Genomic DNA, 16,052 nt, shown 5'->3' on the forward strand with positions numbered 1-16,052 from the left:
TCCTGTGAAGGACAGAATCATATTGATAAGTTCAGAAAACTGTTTTTATTGTTGTGTTTTGATGTATTTGATGTAAGCCCAGTGGATATTTAAAGCTTACAGAAGGCTGCATTTAACTGCTGCTATGTCATTCCTGCAGTATTTCTGCAGGTGTTTTGGTCAGTGCTATTATTTGTAATATATTATATTATTTGTAATCAGCACAAATTATCTGTCCCCATATGATCAAATCCACCATCCCCCCTGATGTTTTTTTACTACTCGAGTACTGTCACAAAGTGTAATGCAATTCATGTCATGAGTAGTGTATTTTGAAGGATCAAATACTCAACATCCCATATTATCCATTTAGCGTGGCAATCAAACTTTGACAATCGACTGTGCGCATGCGCAGAACCACAAAGTAGTATTTCTCGGCAGGTAGCAGAAATTGGCAGAACACCGGTATTGATCAGCAGGTCGTGAACGGGCTTGTGCGTTCAAACACACCAAACACACGACTTCCTTCCAGGGCCAACATCCCCCTGCACATGCACGCACTCACACACTTCCCACCTACACGTCACACACACACAAACAGGAAGCGTGTGTGTGTGTGTGTGTGTGTGTGTGTGTGTGTTTGTACTGCCGGCTCCGGCTCCACTCGTGCTCTGCTCGGCTCGGATCTGCGTGGATCTGTGTGGATCTGCGGGACGCGGCTCCGTGGACTTTCAGCTGATCCGCGTGTCCGTGGGGATGGAGCCGGTATTCTGCAGGTGAGGACGCGGGGATCGATCCCGGGGGGTCTGAAGCTGGTCCTGGCAGTCCTGCATGGCTTTTACGCGTGCATTTCTGTCGGATAATGTGATTAGAAAAGTTTTTCTAATATTCAGGGCCGTTTCTGTGGGCTTATTTCAGAGAAATTTGGACAGAGCTCCTCAAAAGTGAGTTATTGATTCATGAAGTTGAAGCTGGTTCTGCTATTTTGCAATTTTTATTTATATTTTGCCTCATAAATGTGCTTAAATGTGCTAAACGCTCGGACTTCTGATTTCTGTCGGATAATGTGATTAGAAATGTTTCTCTAATATTCAGGGCCGTTTCTGTGGGTTTATTCCCACAGTCTTGCCTGCCCCCCCCCCATGGGGTTGTCTAAGGTGATGAACTCAGCATTTCTGACTCCCCTTCTTCAAAAAAATAAAAATTTAAACAAAACATTTGGACAGAGCTCAAAAGTAAAGATATATAATAATAATAATAATGAATTTAATTTATAATGCACTTTACATTCAATGAATCTCAAAGTGCTACAAACTACAAGGCAAGAAAATCAACACAAAAAATGATACCATCACTAAGTATCATCACTAAAACGTATAAAAATCCATGGCAAATCATAGAGCATAGCTGGCATATGCTTTACTGAAAAGGTGGGTCTTAAGGCTACTCTTGAAAGAGTCAATTGACTGTGGTTCTTGATTCACAAAGTTAAAGCTATTTTGCTATTTTTATTTCTATTTTGCTTCATAAATGTGCCTTATACCAGCTCCACTAGCTCCACTAGCTCCACTAGCTCGTCATCTAAAATGCTCGGGCTTCTGATTTCTGTCGGATAATGTGAAAAAGTGTAAAAGTTTCTCTAATATTCAGGGCTGTTTCTGGCGTTTCTGTGGGCTTATTTCAGAGTCCTGCCTGGGGGCCCCGGAGCGATGGGGTTGTTTAAGGTGATAAACTCAAAGCATTTCTGACTCCCCCACCTCACAAACATAAAAATTAAAACTAAATACGTGGACATAGCTCGTAAAAGGAAAGATATACAAGTTATTGATTCATGAAGTTGCAGCTGGTTCTGCTATTTTGCTGTTTTTATTTCTATTCTGCCTCATAAATGTGCTTTATACCAGCTCCATCTGTCAGGGAGCAAGAAAAGTTGCAGTTCGTCGACTGACCACTGGGGGCAGGCTCCAAAAGCAAGTCAGTCATTGACCTCTGTGTTAAAATGTTCAACTTTCTGCAGAAATCAACACATTTCCAGCCCGGTTAAAGAAATGGCTTTGGTCTCCATGGTTACCTGCACAGGGTGCGAATGTTTCGTACCACTGGGTGACATTAGAATGAAATATGTTTAATAAGAGGGCTCCTCTGGTGAGGATCAGCTAAGGGAACCAGGAGCCGCTCGAGGTCATTTCAGGATCCACATGTCAGCCTGCTGGCACCTTTCTGGGAATATCAGGCTGCTTATTGCCGGTCGACACCGTCGGCTTACCTGACTACAACGGGTTAGAACTGATATATTCAGATTTCATGAACTTGCAAAGTTGCCCCAACCCTAAGAAAATGAAGCTTGTAAATCTGAGCGAGAAAAAACTCTAATTTTGAATTTACAAAGTTGCAAAATCGAGAGAGAAATGACTCAGACTTCCCAACTTCATGAACTCTCACATTTGTAATAAAATCCTCCTTGTGTCCCGGCTGACGGATTGCGTCCGGGGTACAATTCAAACGCTTCGCAACGTTTTAGCTGTGGAGCAGTCTGCTGAGTCCGGACCGTGAGCCCGGCGTCCGTCCCCCGGGGCTACAGGGGAGTTCAGGCAAACAACATTTAATTTCACAGCAGGCAAATTTAAATTTGCATGCCGGACTCAATGAGTCGTGGCAAAATGTTGCATTTGAAGTGCGTTTGTTCTGGCGGGGTTCTGTTACTTTAGATAAATGTCTTTTTATGGGGGGGGGCGTATTGTGTCAGATGAATTAATGTTGTCAACGCAGTGATGGGAAAAGCAGGCCGCCCACCTCCGCAAGCTCGCCAAGAGGAACCGCCCCCCCCCCCATTCATGGCCATATTGTACTGGGGACTTCTGCTTTTCTGGATCTCTGTATGAGTCATGTTTTTAATAAGCAGCTCAGAACCAGAGGACCACATGTAAAGGGGGAGGGGGGGGTCAGTTCAAATAAATGTAAAGACAATCCAGAACATAATAGAGGGAGATTCCTGCTACTATGTTCCTTGGAAATAAGACATGCGTGGAACGCCACAACCACGTAGCTGGAAAAGTCAGCAGGATCATCTGCTCTGAGTTTTGGTTGGAGGTCCCAAAGTCCAGATAGAGGAGTTTCAAATCCAGACTGATAACATGGTGGCGGCTCAGCAACCAGACATCGTGGTCAAACTCCAGACGTAGGACTCCCAAGCGATGGCAACATATCCTTGGGTCAACTTTTGAGGATACATGATATATATGATATGCTGTTGATATCATGACATTAGTTTAATTACTTCTGTCCCTGGGTTGATTTAAGTAAAAGTACTTTCACTCATTATTCAATTAACTGTTTGTAAAGATTTAATGGAAAAACTAATTGAAAAATTGGAAGCTTCCCTGGTTAAATGGCGTATTTTTAAGGGCTAACTTATATTTTCCTAAACCCATCCAAGTAGATTTCTCGCCTAAACCCATCCATGCATCCATCCATCCAAGAGACTTGTTATCCCCAGTTTTCAACACTGGACATTGGACATATCCGTGTTCAGGTTGGACAAACCCCCCTCCAACAACACCCTTTCAGGCTGGTGTTCAGGAGGCATCCTAAAACCAGGTACCTCAATGCCCTCAGCGGGCTTACTTTGATGTAGCGGATCAAGCGGTTCCTAATTGGCGGAGCTTCTTTCTTTTCGGTCTGTGGGGGGAAGGTCTTGACCATAGATTGTAGGGTATACAGCGTTTCTTGCTCTGTATTGACCACAACAGACGGGTACGGAGTGTATTTCTGCAGAATTTGCTTGGGTTTCGCCCCAAGGCCCTAAGATACTTATCGTAGCTGGGGGTCCGTAAGAGTTCGGCACTGGGTCAAGCGGGTAGCGGTCCAAGGCACGAGCCTCGGCGAGCCCAACCCTCACCCAGCATGTCGGTGATGGTAAGGTCTCCTGGCCAAACCTTCATAGTAACTCTTGGGGACCTCCGGTTTGACGGACCACCTCTTTTACACACTGATAGCTTATATATATATAGTAAGTTTGGTGCTTTTTGTTTTTCCATCAACAGTTTTGATCAAAAACTAAAAGAAAAACCAAATGTCACCAACGGCTCCTCGCTTCCTCCTGGCTCCTCTTCCTGTTCAACCCCGGGAAGGGATTCTTCTTAGAAACGGTTCAATTGCGCAATCGCCTCCTCCCTTTTGAGGAATAAGAAGAACAAGTCTGCAGGGGATTTGTTTTGTTTGCCGTTCACCAACCCGACACGAGGAGTCGTGGAGGTGTTGATGGCAGTATCCCAGCACGGCAGCGGCGTTCACAGAATTGCTTCCTGTTTGTTTCTCTATGTCTTTGGTATCAGTGAAATCTTCACGTTCACCTCTACATCACTTGCTTTTGAGGTCAACGCCTCCACGAGTGTAGACGTACGCATCTGCGCTCCTACACCTGCTCTTTATACAACAACAACAAAACAAACCAGGGTGCATCGCAGGAAGATGGATATCTGCCTCTCAACCATTTGAGTGATTAAAACCCACTAAAAGGGAGGTGCGTAACTGCGCGGTGAGCAGACAAGCGTTGGGGCCTCACCCGGCACATCGCAGGCTCTCTCTCTTCTCAGGACTGAATGGCGTACACCTCCCGTAGCGGAAGTTGGTATTTGCATTCACATTTCCATATGTTTATCAGTGTTTGCTGGGGAAGTGGAGACAGGAGGTGTCGCTCAGTTGACGGTGTTTCTAGGAAACGCAGAGCTTCTCTTTATGTAAACACAAAACACTGGCTGTGCTTTGGGGCTATGATTAACTGTAGTGAAGCACTCTGTCGTTGTTTGTGTCAAACAGACTTGACTCGGCACTTGTGCCTTCCCCTATCTGTCATTAAATATCCCATAATGAAACGACACAACAAATCAGAGTTCAAAGAAGTCAGAAAAAGGCAGATCAGACGTTTTTTATGGGAACCAGCAACAGGATCGGCCAATCCAAGTGTCTGGAACTCTTAAACTGTGTTAAAGTTTGTTTTGTATTAAGATTTTTCAGTTTATATTGTCCAGTTTTGGAAAAAAAAGTAATAAAAAGGCACTTTCCACAGAAATGGGACTAGATATAAACCAGTTCAGACCGATAACTAAACCCGGGGGAACCCCAAATTCGATTGGGCGCACATGTGGCGACGGTGGGGGGAAACAGCCGGCTTTTAACGGGAGCAGAACCTCATCCAGGGATCGAGTTGACGGCAAACACCAGATTAACACCTGCGTTAAAGTGGCCGGTGAGCGTAGCACGACGTGTATCAGGCTCTAGCCTAACCGAACCCTGGTCAGCTGGGGAAGGTCATGTGACGGGCAGGCTCATCGTCTCACAGATGGAAACAAAGCTGCGAATCCTCACCGGTCCAATATTTCAGGCGGAATAAAAATTCCCACCAGTGGCAATTGTTTGGATTAAAGGGAAGCGTTTCATTACAGTCGAGCTTTTGAGTCGGACTGCTGTTATTTCCTAAAGCTGTGAGAGGCGGAGGGGGGTTAAGAGGTCTGTGGACTGGCAACATAAATAAAAAGGAAAGAGACACGCTTACTGTACGGAGATGTCGTTCCTGGTCTGTGGGAGCGTATCTGAGGCCGCGATCACACTGCAACAATAGAGAGGCACCTGCTTCCAGCCGAGCAGGGAAGCCGACTTCCTGTCAGGAAGCAGTTGGTAATGGGATCAGTGGGAGAGATGGGAGGCGGCCTTTGAGGGGGGGGAGGCACGGACAAGAGGACACCATGAGAAAGAGAGAGACGGCGGGGGGTGTTGTGGTTAAGTTTGCGTGGGAAATGTGGTATAAACAATCCTGCTGCATCCTCATTAGCACCTCAAGATCCATGACCTCAAGTTCCCCCATAATGCACCACTCCGTGTGTACCTGCTGCAAATCATCACTGATGCTAAAAAGGAGTTATTATAATGTCCAAATTCATCTTTATTGTGATTTATTATGTGATTTTTGTCATTATTTATAATTGCGTTATACAGTGAAAAGACAACCATGTGACCAACCAAGGGTTAGGGCAGGGGTCACCGGTGTCCTGCATGTTTTAGATGTTTCCCTCCTTTAACACACCTGATTCTAATTAATCATCGTTATCAGCTTGTCATCCAGGGCTGCACAATTCTGTTAATGACACAGTCACTTGTATCATGGTGCAATGAAGCAGGGAAACATCTAAAACCTGCAGGGACACCGGCCCTCGAGGACCAGGGTTGGTGACCCCTGGGTTAGGGTCTCATGTGTGGCGGTCGGGGTGCGCCGGTCAGTGCCGGTGCCGCTAGGCCCTCAGGCCGGGTCGCTGCATGCGCTCGGAGACGGTTCTGCGTCACAGGACTGCTGCTTGTTTTTGTCTGAGTGCTGCAAGACGTGGCCCGTGAAAAAGTGGAAGTGACCTTGTTGACTCTTAGGGATGTGCTGCATACATCCTCTTATGAAATGGCTCAGACTCATGCGTTTACGACACGCCGAGCAGCTACACGTAAACAACCGCCGTGACGCCGAGGTCTCAGAACCGCGCCGTACGGCTGCGTCATGTTCAATGGGAGGGATGCTTGTAACTTTAGAAGAGACACAGTCAAGTAAACGTCATTAAAACATGAGCTGGTACGACCTCGGATGTGTTACACCATGCCTGTGTTATTGGAGGAAACGCTACCGACACCTGACGAGTCAATAACTTGCAGCAAAAATCAAGACGGCTTTTTCTTTACAGCGTAATCAAGGCGTAAAGAATAAAGGGACAAAAAAATATATACTTAAATGAGGAAAAACAGCCTAAAGATTTATATTTAAAAGTCTGATTGCGAGTTCAAAAATTGGAAATGACTTGATCAAAATTCACCAAAAGAGTTTTGTTGTACAGAAAAGTTATGAAGCGTCGAACACTGGCTGATCATCATATGAAACTGGTAAGAAAAAGACCCCGACTGCATGGTTAACGTAAACATTTATCCTACAGGTGGAGAGGGTGTGGTTTAGACTTTGCCGCTCCGTGGTTGGCTGGTTCTGGAGGCTCGCCCCCTTGTCCAATCCGCTGCCGCCGGAAAAGGGAAAAAACTACATCCGGTGACTCCAGCCTTTGGTCTTGGTTTCTCACGTGTCATTTGTTCCGAACACGTGGTCCACCGAGTGCAACTGGAGAAAAACTTACTGACTTAATTTACGATACAAAATGGAGATGGCAGATACACTAAATCCATTTGAAAGATGATGAATAATTATTCAGACATGAATATTGTATTTGACATGAAATATGAAACTACTGATCAATAACAAAATAAGCCAAAAAAATGGATGACATGAAAAGTAAGAAGATGGCATGGAAAGGTACATTTTTCCACCGTAACAAGGTCCAATAAAGTCAGTTGGGTGGAGGTTTCCTTGACGGATGCATTTGGTGTTGTGGTCCACTCTCTGGTTGTCGTAGGGTTGATCCCATACAACGTAGAAACCGTAAGCTTTTCTCCAGGTCTTCTTTTTGGAGCCAAATAGGCTTTTGCTCTTCGTCTTTTAATCTTCTTTTCATGAACTTGTAACATTTTTATTTTTTTGATTTATATATTTTTATCCCTGATTTTATTTATTTTTTCTCCCCATTTTATCACCCAGTGCTCCTACCTAAGTCAGTCCTGGGCATTGCTCTCCCTCCACCAACCCCGGGAGGGCCCTGCACTGAGCTCCAGTCTCCTTTTAACATTTAACATTTTAAATGAGTTCTGTGAAATCCAATCAAATCAGCCTTTTATTTATATAGAACATTTTAACAACCCAAGTTGACCAAAGCGCTTCACAGCTTTAAAAAAAATTCATCACCTGCAGTATTAATAGCCACAGACATGCTAACGTTGCTGCTGCTGAGTTGAGAATTACTGCCTTTAGTCTGTGATGGATCGAAAACGCACCATTCATTGATTGTTATTGCATGCTTTGTGCGCAAATGTTTTAGCATGTTGGTAGTATTTCCTCCCTTTGGCGAAATATCCCCTTGGGAAGTATTGAAAGTTGAAATGTATATAGCAAATTTTGCAAACGATTCCTAGGACTTGAAACTCTTGGAACCAGTTCTGAACAAGAACCGGTTCTCATCTCCCATTCCTACTCAACAGAGGACGTTGGCGGACCAGCCTTGCCTAATTCCCAAAAATTCAGTGAAGTCTGAGATGCAGTTGGGTCTTTGCAATTTCTCTGATCTCATTAAGTTCTCCGTGAGTTCACCCCAAGAGGAACTTTCTGTAAACTCAGTTTCAGGGGAAGTTCAACCGTCTTTCTGTCCTTTCCAATTGTAAAGAATCTCTTTTATTGCAGATTGCTGGTCCCTTAACCTTTCTCCGGTTGATGGACGCAACAGTTCCTTATCTGCTCTCTTTCCTGCTTGGCATTGTTTTTGCTTCCAATTTGCACGCAATCGTTCCACACTTTAAGTTGCTGCGACGTTGCATCTTTCTTGCGTTGAAGCGCTGAAAGCAGGTCAGACAAAACTATCTCTGCCTGCTCCGATAACGGTAACACTTTCACTGTGTCGTGTAAGGACTTCGCCTCCTTCCGTGACTTTTACGTGTCCCCGCTGAACCCGACCCCGGCTGCGAAACACGGCCACAACCCAAACTTATTAGTTCCTTCCACTCTCACCGGGCAATGGTCCAGCTCCATCCGACCCTGACAATGACCGGAGCCCTCAAATGCAGCGTCCACCAGGCCCGGCTTGCTCTGTGCCATCCGGGGCAACTCTGAGACACAATACGGGTCTGGGAGGGGCGGGGCCGCCGCGACACATGCATTGTTTACATCTACATCTGATGGTATTGTTGTTGCACGGCGGCTGCAGGATAATCGAGTTTCATTCTTGCGGCGATCCTGAAATTGGATTTGCAGGAACTTCCTGCTGCACTTCTGCCCCGAAGGTTGGAGACCTGGATGTTTGTACAGTAATTGTGTGTCGGTACTTTACTCTGACTGCCTCCACGGCCGTTTTTTGGATGATGATGTTGATATTTGAAAGAAAGCATCCAGAGAATAGAGATCACGCCCTCCCTGCAGGGCTCCCGGAGATGTTGCACCCTATCAGGATTTCTCACAATTCCCCCATATACTGTATAACCTTTATTTAACCAGGAAAAAAGTCTTGTTGAGATTAAAAAATCTCTTTTACAAGAGAGTCTTGGCCAAGACAGAGCACAAACACAAAGTTGCACAAAGCAACAATAACAAAACGGTTAAAAACAAATCAGAAATACAAATCAAACAAAATCAGCAGTCAAAGTATCTACAGCCAGTTGTATTTGCTTCCAAATCTTTCAGAAGAACCTTAAAACCATCATGTGACACTAGATTATTCAATTTTAAGAATTTCTGCAACTCTTTCCAAGCAGAGGGGGCAGCAGAGCTGAAAGCCTTGCTACCTTGTCCAGTCCGGATCCTTGGTACAGTCAATAAAAATAAGTCCTGTGACCGAAGATTCTGCCTCCCAGTGCATTTTTGAGAAATACCTCCCCAAATAAGCTGGAAGCAGGCCAAGAATGGCCTTATAAACAAAGACAATGATAAAGTCTCAGGGTGGCCAGAGCAAGGAAAAACAGGCCTTATTTCTAAAATAAAAACCCAATTTCAGCTTCAACTTCTTGACTTACAGAAGAGTATTAGGGCAGGGAGGAGAAAAATAAAAATATTTTGGAGGAGGAAGATTTTTTTTCTCATTATGCACTTCAAGGAAAAAAGTCAAAATGTCGAGAAAAAAGTCGAAATGTCGAGAATAATTAGTACAATTTCGACTTTATTCACGAAATTGTATTCCAACTTTATTCTCGAAATTTTTACTTTATTCACGAAATTTCTACTTTATTCTTGAAGTTGTATTTCAACATTAATCTCGACATTTTGACTTTTTTCTCGAAATTTCGACTTTTTTCTCAAAGTGCACAATGAAAAAAAATTCTTCCCCTCTCAAATATTTCTTCTCCTGCCTGCCCCTAATACTCTTCTGTATTGACTAGATGCTGAATATAAGGCGTAAAAGATAATGAATCATCAATTAGGAATCCAAGATACCTATATTGTTACACTGTCTCAATTTCAGAACCTTGAACAATAATTGATTGGAGATTCACCGGCTTGGTTTTGGCCTCATGACATGCCATCAGTTTTGTTTTATCAGCATTTAGAAGAAGCTTCAGGTTAAACATCGGCATGTGCAAGTGCTTGAGCCCAAAAGGGGACGGGTCTGCACTTTTGATTGGCCTCGGTTTGGTGGCCACATACACGTATTCAGGAAACATTCAGCAGTCTGCAGGTCCGACACATTTCTTGTGATGAAAATGAGACGAAAGGCCGCTTGTTGTGGCACTTTTCCACTAGTACTTACTCAGCTCGACTCGACTTGCCTCGCCTCGCCTCGGCGCTTTCCCACTAGGGGTCTAACGTGCCGAGTAGATACTTTTTCTGTAACTATTCTGCCGAGGTTCTAAGTGGCTGAGTCGGCTGTATCTGATGTCATCACACTACAGGCCACCGATTGGTCGGGGGGTTGGAGTCAGACGTCTGAGTCAGGATGTGACATCAGCGAAAAAGAGTGACTCGCGGCTTCTTGTTCATTTTATTCGACCAGCAACGGCAGCAAAAGTCTGTTTGATGATCCAACTCTGAGGTGCAGATGTTCATAAACCTGGTGCTGAGGAGAGAATTAACCCTTGTGCTGTCTTTAGGTCAAAATGACCCAATTCTTCTATCCTTCTTTCCTCCTGCCATGCTCTCTCCTTCCTTCTTCCTTTCCTCTTTTCCTCCTTTTTTACCCTCCTTTATTCACTTTTCTTCCTACCTCCCTTCCGTTATTCGTTCCTTTATTACCTTCTTTGCTTTTCCTTCCTTCCTTTCCTTATTTTCTCCATTCCTTCCTTCTTCCCTCCCTTCTTTATTTCCTTTTCCCATTCCTTCTTCCCTCCCTTCTTTCCTTCCTTTCTCCCTTCCTTCCATCTTTCCTCCCTTCCATCTTTTCTCCGTTCCTTACTCCCTTTCCTACTTCCTTCCTTCTTTTCTCCTTTCTTCCTTCATTCCATCTTTTCCCCCTTCCTTACTCCCTTTCCTACTTCCTTCCTTTCTCCTTTCTTCCTTACTTCCTCCTTTCCTCCCTTCCATCTTTTCTCCGTTCCTTACTCCCTTTCCTACTTCCTTCCTCCTTTTCTCCTTTCTTCCTTACTTCCTTCTTTCCTTCCTTCCATCTTTTCTCCCTTTCCTACTTCCTTCCTTCTTTTCTCCTTTTTTCCTTACTTCCATCTTTTCTCCCTTCCTTCATTCCATCTTTTCCCCCTTCCTTACTCCCTTTCCTACTTCCTTCCTTTCTCCTTTCTTCCTTACTTCCTCCTTTCCTTCCTTCCATCTTTTCTCCCTTCCTTACTCCCTTTCCTACTTCCTTCCTTCTTTCCTTCTTTTCTCCTTTCTTCCTTACTTCCTTCTTTCCTTCATTCCTTCTTTTCTCCCTTCACCCTCCCTTGACCCAAAGACAGCACAAGGGTTAAAAAGGGATCTAGACGGGTGATAAGGAACGACCAGATCCACCAGGAGCTCTGTCACTTCATAGCTGCTCAGCTACCAACGGACTTTTCAGCAGCCCCTAGACAAACTATAAATACATTAAAAAGCGTCGCCGCTTGAAGCTTCTCTCTCTCTCATATTTTAACTTGATATCAAAGACAAGCCACAGACCCAGCAGCACTCAATCATCTCCTCCAGGTTCTACATCTTTAGTGTTGTCTTCTTTGTTTAGATCACACAGTCAAATACGTCACAGCAGCTTTGCTCCAACCTCCTACTTCTGCTCCAAGTGCTGAATTGTTATGGAAAAGAAACCAGGCAGAGTAGAGCCGAGCTGAGATGAGATGAGTAGAGCCGAGTTGGTGCTGGTGGAAAAGCACCATCGGTCTCCAGCTTTCAGGGCTCACCTCACCTGCTCGTCTGTACGGCAGGTGTTTCCCCAAACGCCAAACTGCTTTCTAGCACGCCGTGCATGTTTACGTGTGGATGCGTCAGCTTCTTGCTGGTGAGTCATTCATTAACACTTTTCATTTTCCAGCCGTCGTGCACGTCCGGGTTTCATGCGAGCGGGGGAATTTGTCAAGCTGTCAAGGGGAAATTTTGAAAGCGCGCAACACCAGATCTGTTTTTAAACCGTTACTCATATCTTCATCTCGGGCCTGGAGGACAGATGTCACTGACGAATATCAGGAAAGGCTGTTTGGCGCAATTCTCCTGTTTTTAAATGTTGTTTTTTTAATTGATAACTTTATGATTAGGAGCTTGAACATGCACCTCCTTTGAATTTATGAGCATCATTAATAAACACGTGAGCTTTTTCTGTTTCCCCCCTCCATGAGCACATTTCCTCTTTCATGCAGGTACATTTATGTTGACGCACATTTACAAAGTAATTCTGGATTATGGCGCAAATGAAAACATGATTAATTCATTGTTGAAGCATCCCAGAATTACATGTTTATAGTTTGTTTGAGCAAAAGATGAACTGTTTGTTCCCTTATATGGTAAGTTAAAAAAAAAAAGTTTCTTTCTTTCTTTATTAAGGAAGTTTTTGTTCTGCTTCTTGTACCGTGTCATTTTCCAGTATTTACACATGATGTAAAGATGCAGTTACAATGGAGACGAGTTAAAAATACACCGAACAGCAATAGCAGAGGACTATCAGCAGCTTATCATTGATCTAACAAACAAAAATGGTCAATATTGACTACATTTTCTGATCTCTAAAATTTTTGTTTTTGTCCTTATTCCAAATCAAAAACGTACTAGATCTGTACGTTTTTTTCTCATGGTTTTGGGGGCAGGATGCCCTCTCTCTCTCCCTCCTCTGTGTTTCCAGTTTACAGAGACAAGTATGGAGGCAGGTGACCGACAAGGTTCTGAGTTGCACAGAAATGCTTATCCTACCTTTACACCAGTTAGTTTAGCGGAGGGTCAGAGCTTCACTAGGTCGAAGGCCCATTGCACCGTTTTCGTGTCTGTGGTTTAGACTGCAGGCGAAGGTTAGTTCGTGAGAGAGTTGTGCATTTCACCCGACATCATGTTTGTCTGTTTATTAATCATCATTAAAGAGCAAGACTTCAGGAAACCGGCTAAACACCAATAAAAATGGATCTCGTGCAGGCTGTGCTGACTCTGAAAGATAACACCTCATTGCTCCTGCAGCTAAGTCGGCTAAACCTACAAACTCCTCCGTGCTTTCACGCGTTTGCTAAGTTACACAGTTTCCCGGGTTTGCCTGCATGTCGAAGTTAGCTGCGTTAAGTTTAGTTGTCTAGCTTTGTAAACACAGCAGGCAACTCGGCTAACACTCAGCTGCGTTAAAACACAGCTACGTTAGCCACATGCTAATCAACGGTGCTGTTGACTCTTACCCCTTTTTCCACCAAACCGGTTCCAGGGCTGGTTCTGGTTCTGGGCCAGTGCTGAGTTTGGAACCGGGTTTTTCTTTTTCCACGGACAAGGAACTGGCTCCGGGCCAGAAAAAACGGTTCAAAGGTAGCACCAACTCTTGCTGGTCTAGAGCAGGGGTCGGCAACCCGCGGCTCTAGAGCCGCATGCGGCTCTTTAGCGCCGCCCTAGTGGCTCCTGGAGCTTTTTCAAAAATGTTTGACCTTTTTTTTTCCTTTTTTTCTTCTTTTTTCTTCTTTTTTTTCCTTTTTTCTCTTTTTTCCCTTTTTTTTCCTTTTTTCTCTTTTTTCCCTTTTTTTTTCCTTTTTTTTCTTTTTTTTTTCTTTTTTTTCTTCCCTTTTCCTTTTTAATCTCGAAATTTTGACTTTTTTCTCGAAATTTCGACTTTTTTCTCGACATTTCGACTTTTGTGCATAATGCAGTGCATAATGAAAAAAAAATCTTCCCCCAATTATAACTAATATAGATACATGCAGCATGTGTTGCCTTCATTCTAAGGCTTATACTTATACACGGCTTGTTTTTTGTGTTTTTGGTCCAATATGGTTCTTTCAACATTATGGGTTGCCGACCCCTGTTCTAGAGGAAAGAACCGCTTACGAGGGGGGCGGAGTTATTAAGACCAACGGCAATAGCAAGACTGGGAGACGGAGACGTTTTCAAATAAGAATTAATCTGGATGCAGCAAAGCAGCAGTGGTCTGAGGAGGAGACAACCTGTCTTTTACGCCGTGTCCTAACTGCATGCGAACGTCCGACTATCGCGTCACACTGCGTGACATCGGACACTCTCTGTCCACACTGAAACCGTTAATATGCAGTTCTGTTACGTCTCGTACCGATCGCCTGTGCACTCGACAACATCCGACTGGACGACAATTAAAGAGTAACACCGTTTCCTAACTGCATGCATTTCGTCTCATGTCTACCTTCAACCACATAACAGCAACTAAGAATAACGTGCGTGCAAACATATGTCACACAATGCCTTTTTCACATCGCATGGATGCATGCTTGTAAATACACCGAAGCTTCCAGCTCTCTGTCCATCTCCCTCCAGCCAGCTGCCACTTTATTGAGGTTTTTGTAGTGAAATGAGGAGGTATCATAGAGATAACTTCTCATTTCAACTAACTGGACCAGCCGTTCCTCATCCATGACCGTTTCCTACAGCGTTTTCAACCGGCTTTCAATGCGAGCAACAGGAAGAAAATAGAAGCAGGGCGTCCGACAAATTTTCAGCTCAAAACGGCGCAGCGCTGCGTTGCTCGTTGCCAGTTAGGACAGTCCAATAGAAAATAAAGCAATGGAATTGATTTTGTCGCTGACGCTCGCTCGCATCGCATGCAGTTAGGACACGGTGTTGGAGATGTGGTTACGTGGACCAAGTCCGTATTAGAGCATATACGTTGTTGTTGCTTCAACTTTCGCGCCAATGCAAACGCAGCGACGTAACTGCCATTTGCAGTGACGTAATAACGTGGCTCCCCTTTACACCCGAGCTATGGAAAAACAAACCGGTTCTCAGCTGGTTCGCAAGTTGAACGTGTTGTGAACCAGAACCAGCACTGGCTCAGCACCTGCACTGGAACCGGTTTGGTGGAGAAGGGGTATCTGTATCCAAGTGGGAACTTGACGGTCAAATCCACTCTGCTACAAAACTCCTAATGAACTTAGGCAATAAATGAAGTCGATCAAATATCAATCTAACATCAAGTTTTATCATTCAGGCTTTTATCTGCTTTATGTTTCTCAGTCGTGTAAATCTTAGCATTCAGTTGTGTGCAGCACTTTGCTTCAACGGTGCTTCAGTCCGTCAGCAGTAATAAACGCTGCGTCCGTTTCAGCAAATCTAAAGGTGTCACACGTTTTTAAAAAGGTGTTGGTTGCATCTTTGAAACGGCGTAGTTTGACAGGAAGAACAGCTTAATATTCACCGCCATCTCGTACTTCACTGCTGCATTATAGTTTAAACATCAGAGAGACACTTTAAAACAAACTGATTCAGTCGTCAGATTCTTATCGAACACGTTGGTGTAGGATCTTTTTAAAAATTTTAACAATATTTTTTATTGAAGTTCAACATGTATATCAAAACCTTTCCACATATGTATACATTATATATATATATATATATATATATATATATATATATATATATATATATATATATATATATATATCCCGTCAAACAATCACACATAGTGCCGTAAAGTAAAAATGAAAAGGCAGGATCAGCACATTCACATTGCCAGTGTACAGTAAGTTTTCTTATTCAGTTAGTGTTATCCATTTTGTTGGTCAAGAAAGAAATCGATCTTAATATTTGTACATAACATCAGGTCAAAAGCTTTCTTTATTTTTATATTTAAAAAAAAAGGGGGTTTTTTGTTAGTAAGCTCATTAAAATGATCATAAATAGCCCTTGCAGCTTTTGGGGAAACTGTAGATCATGTAGACCAGACAGGAGGTTCTGTCTCGAGCAGGTACATGTCTGACACCGCGGCTTTATTTAGTCTCTTTCAGGTTGTTTGGTCCGGCTGGACCTTTTTCTGTCGGCGTAAATCATCTGAACGAAAGCGGGACTTTAGCTGAGCTCTGATCTCTCGAGGAGACGCGTTCATAACAGA

At 43.8% G+C, this 16,052-nt stretch overlaps 1 protein-coding gene across 2 annotated transcripts in view; it reads left to right on the forward strand.

Annotated features, from left to right (window-relative positions):
* The first annotated feature begins 627 nt into the window (after positions 1-627).
* The window catches only part of pik3r5 (phosphoinositide-3-kinase, regulatory subunit 5), a 53,874-nt gene continuing 38,449 nt past the window's right edge, over positions 628-16,052 (forward strand). The window contains exon 1 of one of the 2 annotated variants that reach the window (XM_061734638.1): positions 628-755. The gene's annotated coding sequence lies outside the window, so the exon portion shown is untranslated. Of the gene's footprint in view, positions 756-12,434; positions 12,517-16,052 lie in introns of those variants that run through there. The other variant, XM_061734639.1, reaches the window with a different exon arrangement.

This window comes from Cololabis saira, chromosome 1 (assembly GCF_033807715.1).
Source record: "Cololabis saira isolate AMF1-May2022 chromosome 1, fColSai1.1, whole genome shotgun sequence".
Taxonomy (NCBI): Eukaryota; Metazoa; Chordata; class Actinopteri; order Beloniformes; family Belonidae; genus Cololabis; species Cololabis saira.